Source organism: Mus musculus, chromosome 1, assembly GCF_000001635.26.
Source record: "Mus musculus strain C57BL/6J chromosome 1, GRCm38.p6 C57BL/6J".
Classification (NCBI taxonomy): domain Eukaryota; kingdom Metazoa; phylum Chordata; class Mammalia; order Rodentia; family Muridae; genus Mus; species Mus musculus.
Window position 1 is genome coordinate 42278936 of NC_000067.6, and position 10547 is coordinate 42289482.

Here is a 10547-nt window from a genome sequence, read left to right on the forward strand (position 1 = left end):
CCCAGACTCCCTCATTCCCAGTGACACAAGGTGGGAAAAGGCAAAATGTCATTCATTGCCATTCATTGTCATATTGTCATTGTAGGCAAAAGGAAGGTCTCAAACTTCCAAATGGACAAAGTAGATACACTCATTACAGTGTGGCTAGGTTTTTAGTAGGACTGAGGGCTGTTCACAAGAAAAAAAAAAAAAAAAAAAAAAAAACCTCAAAAGAAACAAAGCTTTGGTGTGACTGCTCAGGCCTTGGTATCAGCAGCTGGAACATGGAGAAGGGGACTGATCTGGGGAAAGGGATGGGGAGAAACCTATGAAAAGGTTCTCTAAGCCTTTCAAAGCACAAATCTAGTATTTCTCAAAAATTAAATTTAGTCTACAAATTGTGGTAATCATGATGGATATATATATATATATGTTATACTTTATCTATGAAAAATTTGTTCCCAAATCTCCAGCTGATGGCTCAAAATATGTTTTGAGCCAAACCTTACACATTATATCTATAATATCTGATATTTCCAATCAGGTACAGAAAAAGGTTAACCAGAACCACCACCGTGATTTTTTTTTTTTTTTTTTTTTTTTTTTGGTTAGGTGTCATTACTAATTGTAAACAAAAGGTTAGATAACAAGAATACACAAACACTATGAGCCATTTGATGCCCCCTAGGTACTGAGGAAATAGCCAGTTGATGGAGAATAAGCTGTTGGTGCATAGAAAAATAGACGGTTTATGTTCCTGGAGGGATGGGCTGGGTGGTGTTAGATTTTGCTCTACTTTTAGGAATGGCACAACCTTTAAAAGGTTCACTACTTCAGGAGTTTCCCATTTACCATTTTCAGAATTTGACTGGGCCTTGAGAATGAAGTTAAGTAAGCAAGGCCTCCAGTCAACAGGGATGGTATAGACATAATTGTTCCTTGCAGGTGATAGTATGAGTAGCAGAGGCCATGATGGTGTGAGTAGCAGAGGCTGTGGTGGTGTGTGTAGCAGAGGCTGTGATGGTGTGAGTAGCAGAGGCTGTGATGGTATAACACTCTGAGGCAACACTCTGGCTGTGCAAGGCACCATTGTCTAGTTGCATGAGCTTGGGTGAGCTCAGGCCTCAGAAGCTTGGTTTGGAAAAACTGCAACAAGGAGGAAACTCAAGTTCATCATACAGTGTGAAGCACCGTGGATGGGTTTGTCTGCTCACAACAATCTGAAGACGTTTGCTCTGCATTCTCAGTCAGCCTGATTGAGCAGGTCAGGTCATCACACTTAGCCTCGTGATGATTCTAGTCTACCTGACTCTAAGGGCCAGGCCAGGTTCTTCCCACAAAGGACCAACACCTTTCTTTTAGATGTTAAATGGATTTTCTTTCATGTGCATAGATTATTTTTTCTACTTGAAGGTATTCATCACATATTGGTATGTTGATTATTACTAGTGAGAGAGGAGTGTCTGTGTACACATACACAAGCATGCACAGATGAGCACATTCAGTCACACATCATACACACACACACACACACACACACACACACAGACACACACACACACACACACACACACACACACACACACACACACGAGCTCAGTTTAAAGCCGCTGTGTCTCAGCTGGGATACCAAATAAGGAAAGAAACGATAGACTTGTCAATGAACAACTAGGAAGAAAAGGTATCAAAAGTTAAAAATAGATCTCTATCTCATAGCGTTTCAAGAATATCCTGGAGGCAGATGCATCTTAAATATGAAAATCAAAGCAGACACTTCAGAAGGGAATGCAGCTTCAGCGGGAACTCTAAGAATTTCCTGAGAATTGACCAAAGAGAAGATGCCACCGAAGACACACAGGCAACGTGTTTCCTGAGTATTGACCACAGAGGAGGCGTCACCTAAGACACAGGCAACGTCTCCATTAAACTCGGCCTCTGAGAAACTTGTCTGTATCCTGGTCACCCAGTGTCTGCCCGTCTGTCTTCCTCCATCCCTTACATTCCCTTGACCCTGTTGACTTTGCCTGCCTGGTTTTCCATTTACTTCCGGAGGCATTGCACTGTTTTTTAAAGAGCAACGATTCTGCCGCAACACTTCTAGAGAAAGGCAATCAGACTCTGGTCTTCATAGTTATAATTCTGTTGCCCAGCAACTACCTGTATTTGAACCTTTTCACTCATTTAACTGTGTTCTCCCAAACTCCTAGCACATTATTCCGTTGGCTTTCTTTATTTTGGGCAGCAGAGGAATTTCCGCTCTAGAATTCAGCTGCCTGCAGGAAAACGTATTCAGGAGGAGACTCAGTAATAAGGAGGACTCCCTGTTAAAGACCGGGTTACATTGCCAGCACTTACAAGGTAGCTCACAGCTACCAATCACTGCGATTCTGAAGAACTTAATGCCTTTCATTCCACAGGCTCCTGCATGCATGTGATACACATAAACTTGTTCAAGCACACACATGTACACATAAAAACAACAAATACATTTATTTTTATACATTTTTAAAGTATTCAAGAGCTTACACCAGCACATTCTAGTGTACAAGTCAGATAGACAGCCTTGCTTGTATCCTTCATAGAACAAGGACCAAGGTTGTGAAAACCCTAGCTGACCGAAGCTGGGGCAATGTCTCAGAGCATGTTATACAAATTTCAGAGACTAAGATAGCTTTCTATCTTAGAATTCCATTTCTATAATCTTCTACTTATCAAGATATTTTGTCTAAGAAATCAGCTGACTTTGCACAGCACTGATCAGTTACAAAGTATGACCTTGGAGGACCAGAGATCCCTCTGTCCTGTGCTGTGCCTCCTACACAGGTTATCCTTACAGGAGCCCTCCTCCTGCTGCCCCGGCTGCTGCTGGGGCAGAGTATGATGATGGTGATGGTGGTGGTGGTGATAATGATGATGGAGATAATGGTGGTGGTGGTGATGATAATGATGAAGAAGAAGAGGAAAATGATGTCCTTGCTTTTCCACCCCCGTGGACCACTTTGCGTTTTTATAATCTAAAACAATTACTGGAACACATATGATTTTGAATGTTTGTTGGAGAAAAGGTTAGATCAACACTGATTCCACAGCACTAACCAACCAAGGATGGTGAAAACAGTGTGACTACACACACACTCACACACTCACACACTCACACACACATACAACAAATAGTCACTTCTATGCAAAGCTACTTCTCATCTGAAAGCTAATAGGGACATTTTTGCAGGGCAGTGAGACCAAGACATTTGTTTTGCTCACGATGAAAGTCCAATGCCCACGACCAAGGACATATTCTGGAGCTTCTCTCTTAAGGAGAAAGAAGAATATAATTTAGAGGGATGAGACAGTATTAGAGAAAAGAACTTGTTGAGAAAAGTGAACAACACACAGGGAATAATCAGGAGAGCAAGAGTTTGAATCTAAGAATGTTGTGGGCATCTGAGCCATAGTTGTGACTTGGTATGAGACACAAACAGTAAAGGCAACTATGTGAGAATTGTTCCCACCATTGCCTGTTCTCAGAGCCCATTCCTGCTCACTCCCAGAGAGTGTCTCACTGCATGAGCACACTACAATTTATACATTTATGGAAGTGGTGCACAAATGTTCAGGTCCTTTCCAGTTTAGGGCTGCTGGGGATAACCCTGGGTGGACTTGGATATAAAAGCTTTGCCTGTACCACATTTCCATTGTCTTTTTATCCATAAACCCTGACCAGTAAGTTTGTGTTGTAAGGCCAATGGTTTGCCTCTTTGAAGGAGGGGGACAGTTCATCCTTCCGGGTCATTTTAACGGTAACTACAGTCATGATCACTGAGTCTGCATCCTTGTGGGTGGCTCTATTGCATGAGAGAATCTGAAAGACACACGCTGAAGTGCCTGAATTTCTTATTATATTTGGGTATGAATATATTTTGGGATGCAGGTCTTTTTCCTAATACATGCTTCAAGGATATTTTTTGCCAATTCACAAGAGTTTGTACGAGCTCACCATGTCTTTGAGGAGCAGGAGATTTTAATTCGATGAACTCCACGTTTGTGGCTGTGTTGTTGCGCTAAGGCATCGAATTGTTCCAACGCCATTTTATAAATGCTTCCTGGCTTTGATGCATCTAGAGTGTGACAGGTGCTCCACAACAGAACATCTATGAACACGGTATAGAGAAAACTCACAAAAGATTGCAAGAGATTCCAAAGCTTCATTTTAACCTTTAAAAACCTTGAGATCTGAGATCCTTGAGGCCCCAGGGAAGGGGGAGGCCTGGTGGAGGTGGGGGAGCACCTTCTCAGAGGAAAGCGGGAGGAGGAATGGGATGAGGAACTGTGGGAGGGTGACCAGGAAGGGGGCAATCAACGACTAGAACGTAAAGAAAATAATTTTAAAACAAAAACAAAACAAACAAACCAGCCAAACAAAAGAACCTCGAGATCTCTGTAGAGTTGGGCCAAATCATGAGAAATTATACAAAATAATAGCAGAAATATTTGCCCGGTTTTCTTAGGGTACCACAGTCAGGTCAAGTATAGCACGTGCGGGAAACTCACACTGAACAGGTGGTCAACACTGCTGGTTTTGTCTGAGACTTTCTTCTAGGCCCGTGGAATCCCATTTCGGCTTCCCTGGTGGCTGCGGAGAAGGCGCATCTTCTGCTTAGCTGCCGCCTTTATCCTTCTCACGGAGCTCTTACTTTTTATCGTTTTTTATTATTATTATTATTATTATTATTATTAACTATTTGCAATTTTTCAATTACATAATCTTCAAATATTATAGCCCAGTCTGCTGCTTGTCTTTTTGTCTTCTCTGCCCTGATTTTTGCCCGGAGAGGGTTGTGTTTCTGATCCATTCTAATTCACACTGTGGTTCTGACCAGGTGTTTAAATCTCTGCTTTGCCTCAGATCCGCAAGGTTTTCCCCGAATCTTCTAATACTCACACACCTCATGACTCTCAGGCTTATGGTTCATTTTGACGTCATTTTTGTATAAGGCAAAAACACGGGTGAAACTCTATTGTTTTGCACTTTTCTATGCAATCACTCCTAATGAACATGCATCGGCATTTAATGAGATGTTTCCTCTTCCTCTGAACTGTTTGCACCTTTGCCATATATACTTACTAGCAAATAGACAATCAGTTTTCCCCAGTAGATGTCATTGTGTATCAACCACACTTCAGTGCATGCCCTAGGCTCAGGTAGTTGGCCAGCAGAAAACATATCCTTTGTGTATCTGATGGGTTTTTTGTTTCATTTTGGTCTTACTGGGTTTTTGTTTGTTTTGATTTTCTTGTTTGTTTTGTTTTATTTTGAGACAGAGAGAGAGAGAGAGAGAGAGAGAGAGAGAGAACCTGAAGTCCGGTGTGAAAAGAATGTAAAAGTTGAGGGAGGGAAAATGATTAAAATGTATTATATTAAAAAATTAAAGTAAAAAGAATAACAACAATAAAAATTCAGTTGGGTATACACACATGGGGCTATCTTGTGGTTTCTGTGCTTTATTCTATTCTATATCTTTCCCTGTACTGATTGATACCGTATTGTCTGCAATTACTTCAGTAATATTCTTCCATTTTGTTCTTCTAAAGAATTTCCTTGAGTTTAGGACCCAGAGTTTCCATGTGAATTAAAATGGTCTATATTTGTAGAAACCACTGCAAGAGTTTGATATGAATTACTTTAACCCGACAGAACAAATTGAGAATTAATATATAATAGGTTGGGTCTTCCATTCCCTGAAATACTGCATATGTCTTCATTTAGTCAGGTCTTTGATTTTTAGCTCACCAGCAATGAATAATTTTCAGCTTTGAAATTTTATATACACCATGTTAGATTCATAACCATTTCATTTTCTCTGTAATAATTATATATTGTATTTTTTAAGGTTTCCACTCATTTGTTACTGTTTCATAAAATTATGACTGGTTTCTTTCTCTGAGTTGACTTTGTGTCCTAGAAACTTTCTGAACTTGTTTGCTATTCCTGAAAAATACTATTGAAATTATTTTTATTTTTTTATTTGGGAAATTATGTCAGCTACAACTGGGGAGTTTTGTCTCATTTAAATGCATTTGTGCCCTATATTGCCAGGCTATGATGTTTAACATCACATCTGTCAGGAGAGGTGTAGACCAACGAAGAACACTTCTTGTTTCTGATCCCTCATAGGAAGAATCCAGACTTTCACTTTCTGCATAATGATGGCTATAGGATGTCTCATAGTCAGCCCTTACAAAATTGAAACTCCCAACCATGCCCATTTTTAAGTTTTAATAATGACTTATATTGGTATATTTCAAATGATTTCCTGTATTCATAGATATAACCTTGTTTCCTTTCAACTTATTGAGATAAGATAGATTGCATTGATTGTTTATCGAATGTCAAATTAAATTTGTACATCTGGAATAAATGCTGTTTGGTTACTGTACATAATTCTTGAACATACTTTTAAGTTCACGGCATTAATATTTTGTTAAGTCTCTATATGGCTGTGTTCCTGAGAGACAGGGTCTGTTAGGTTTTGGTCCTGTATACCTGATATTAATTACTGATAAGAGGTTAAATGAGTGGTTGTGTTGTGGAACTCCTGTGTAACTTCTGAAAAGAGATAGTGAGCTGGTGTTCCTTCTGCTTTGAACACTTGGTCAGGATCGCAAAGATTTCTTTACTGGGAGCCTTTTAATTTACCAAATGGAAAAACCTGTAGACATTTGCACCTGTTTTACATTTGTTGATTTTACTTAGTTGGTAGTTTTGAGGAGTTAGGTTTCTTTTTCTTCTACATCACTGACACCATAACGTAGCAGAGGCTGTTGCCTTACATCTCCTCATTTATTTTTTCCTTTTCCTTTTTAATTTTTTCTCTCCTTTCTTTTCTCTCTCTTCATTCCTGTTTGCTGTGCCAGAGAATGAACTCAGCACCTATGCGCCCTAGGTAAGACATCTCCCACGGAGGTGTGCTGTACCTCACTCAGATCCTTGCTCCTTTCTAGGAGGCTATAGATTTTTTCACAGCACTGCCCACTTCAGTTTTGGAGCTGATGGCATCTGTCCTTCCATTTTTCTTGGGTTTTCAGAGCTGACTTTTTATCACACTTTTCCTCAGCTGTCTGTGCTAATGACATTTACTTCTGATTTGTGATCTTATGCCATTTTCTCAACTTGTTTATTGTATCTGTTTTCTTTCTTTTCTTGATTCTGGGTGTAGGAACTTATATCTACTAAACTGGGAAAATTGTTTTCTTTTCTAACATGAGCATTAATTCTATGAATATTTCTCTCATCAATATTTTACTGATGCATCACAAAGTATGAAATTTTTAATTTTTTGTTTTTTTTTCTTTTCTTTTCTTTTTTTTTTGAGTTTTTTTTTTTTTTTTTTTTTTTTTTTTTAGTTTTTTGAGACAGGGTTTCTCTGTGTAGTCCTTGCTGGAACTCACTCTGTAGACCAGGCTGGCCTCGAACTCAGAAATCCACCTGCCTCTGCTTCCCAAGTGCTGGGATTACAGGCATGTGGACCACTGCCTGACATTTTTTTCTGTTTTCTTGCTCTATTTCTTAATTTCTCTTCATACTTTATAAACTGTGACTTATAAATATATGTGTGTGTATGAATATGAATATTGAAATAAAGCATAATCACACTAAACACTTTAGTACCAGTCACTTGCAAACTCATCAGCATGTCAGAACTGACAGAGCTACAAAGAGAAGACTAATACACCTTCACAGTTTCAGATTTCAAAAGCTCTCTGAACAATCACTGGATCTATGAGATAGAGAACTCTGCCTGGATATGGAATTAATGAGTAACTCTATAGACTGAGAAGACCCCAGAGAGTTTTTCTAGAGATTGGCCAGATTCTGGGTCACAGACTTGCATGGGACCACATTGGGCTTGCTATCTGGGAGCTGGGATCTAAATCTCAACCCTCATACCTCAACTAGCATGCTAAACCACTGAGTCATCCCTCCAAATCCCAGATCCTTTTGTTATTAGTCTTCTCTTTACCCTGAAGTCACACTTGTTTTCCAAACTAATACTTTCATCCTATTTTTTTTTACATATATTTGGTGTACACACTTACATATGCTTTTGTATATGAAGTGGGTTTCTTGCAGGTAGTATAATGTTGGATCCTTTTTGAAAAAAATTCACAGTATCAATTTTTATGGTTTGATTGGCATCTATAGCCAAGTAATTATCACTAAGGTAGACATTGATATGCAGGTATCAATCCCTAAAGCTACTGTTTTCCCAATTCTCCCTTGTTTCTGTTAATATTCTCAAGATTTCATCATGATTTATTAACAATATTATTAACTATATAATTTTCAGAAGTTTTATTACAGGTTGTTTTATTAAAATTGAGTTTTAATGCATGATTATCATTTGAATGGGGTCCAAGAATAATTAAAATTTTATCACTTTTTAGCAATAACATTTCATCGCTACATAAAGGATGAAATATGGTCAGAAATAGGTTTATGCACTAAAAACATTAGAAGAAAGTATGAACTTCATAGTAAAAAAATAAATAAAATCTCAACAAACAAAATGAGAAATCATTTAAAAAGAAGCCATTAAAATTTTAGCAAATTGAAATAATGTACAAAGACACAATGGTCTATTCAATGAGTTTGATGGAAAGACTATAAATCGTACTTCTGAGGTCAATTAACACATGTACATACTAACTATATAAACTATATAAAATTAGTATTAACTACATAAATTAAATTAACTATATAAAAATATTCTGTAATTAAAAAACATAAGGATAACCAAACCATTCAGAATCAGCAAGATAATGAAAGGGGCCTTAATGTCTTCTCCACTTATCTTAAAAATTATAACAATTAAAATGTAATCCCCCTCCCAGAACAGTAAGATACACTATTAATAAGGAAAAACATTCCAGAAATAAAATATTAAAAGAAGGTAGATTCATTATGTAGATAATCTTACTACTTAATTTAAAATTTCAAAATTATTATCAAAATGGTACTTTTTTTACAAATTTAATTTTTAATCGGATAGCACATATCCCTATTTTGTTTTATGAGGCTAAAGAGACTAGATCCTATGAGTAATTCTTTGTCTTTAGAAAATCCTTATATTTATTCATCAGTTATATTTTTATTATAGTAATTTATTTTTCTGTAGCCCTTTGTTTACTTATCTTATGTTTCTAAGTTAATGCGCTTAATTGTGTCTTGCAATGTTATGTGTTACAGTCTAAGTTTATGTCTGATTAGAATAGTGACAATGTATATTTAAATATGTAGAATTAAATATATTCTTTATTAATGATTCATAGAGACTACTTCCCATAGCATTTGACATGCGTTATCCATTCCTTTTATTTATTTAAAGATATAGTTTTATATTTGTTTCCATATCAGTCATTGATTTTTTTAAGCCAATTTTATTTTCAGAGATTATATTGCAGTACATCTTAAAAGAATTATTCTCTGTAGGACACAGCAAAAGGTATTATTCATTTTTGTCCTGGGACAAACCATCTAACCGTTTTCATGTATTATCTTTGTCTAGCTCTCAATTATAATAAAATAATACATAGTATAGCATGAGTTGAAACTTCCAAGTATTCCAACACATAGCAGTTCTCATCATGGCATGGACTCAAAAAAATTGGGTAATTATTAAAACTGGACATTTTGGACCCTACAAGAATTTTACATCATGTTTAACATTAACTGCCCATTTGGGTTTTATTGTTATTGTTATTATTATTATTATTATTATTATTATTGTTGTTGTTGTTGTCGTTGTTGTTGTTGTTATTATCTCTCATACATTACATCCTGACCTCAGTTTCGCCCTCTATACTCTTCCGAATCCTCTTCTAACCTCCCCTTTCTCCCATATCCATCCCTCCTTCCTTTCCCTTAAGAAAAGAGTAGGTCTCACAAGAATACCAACAAACATACTTTAGAATAAGACTAGGCACAAACCTTCATATCAAGGCTGGATACGGCAAACCAGCAGGAGGAAAGGGGTCCTAAGAGCAAGCAAAAGACATGCTCCCACTCCCATTGTTAGAAGTCCCACAAGAACACCAAGCAACACAACCACAAGGCATATGCAGAGAATCTAGCTCAGACCGGTACACATTCCTTGATTGTTACTTAAGCCTATGAGCTCCTATGACCCCTGCTTAGTTGATTCTGTGTACCACTGTAGTTTTGTTGTATTCTTGACCCCTCTAGCTTCTATAGTCTTTTCTCCATAGCCTTTTGGCTTCCCCCAAGCTCCACCTAATGTTTGGATGTGGGTCTCTGCATCTTCTCCCATTAGTTGCCAGATGAAGTCTCTATTTTGAAGATTGGGCTGGCACTGATCTATGAGTATAACAGAATATCACTAGGAATCGTTTCATTGGCTATTTTTGCCACTCATGTTTGGTTGTTTCCTAGGGCCTCAAGTTAGATCAGTCATTGGTTAGCCACATCCACAAGTTCTGTGCAGCTCATTTTGCAGGCAGGACAGATTCTAAGTGGAAGGTGTTATTCGTTGTGCTTGTGTTGGTGTCCCATT

General features: G+C 37.6%; 1 long non-coding RNA gene across 9 annotated transcripts in view; it reads left to right on the plus strand.

The window, feature by feature from the left end:
• The window catches only part of Gm28175, a 52159-nt gene that overhangs the window by 21084 nt on the left and 20528 nt on the right, over positions 1-10547 (plus strand). The gene's annotated exons all lie outside the window — the stretch shown is intronic.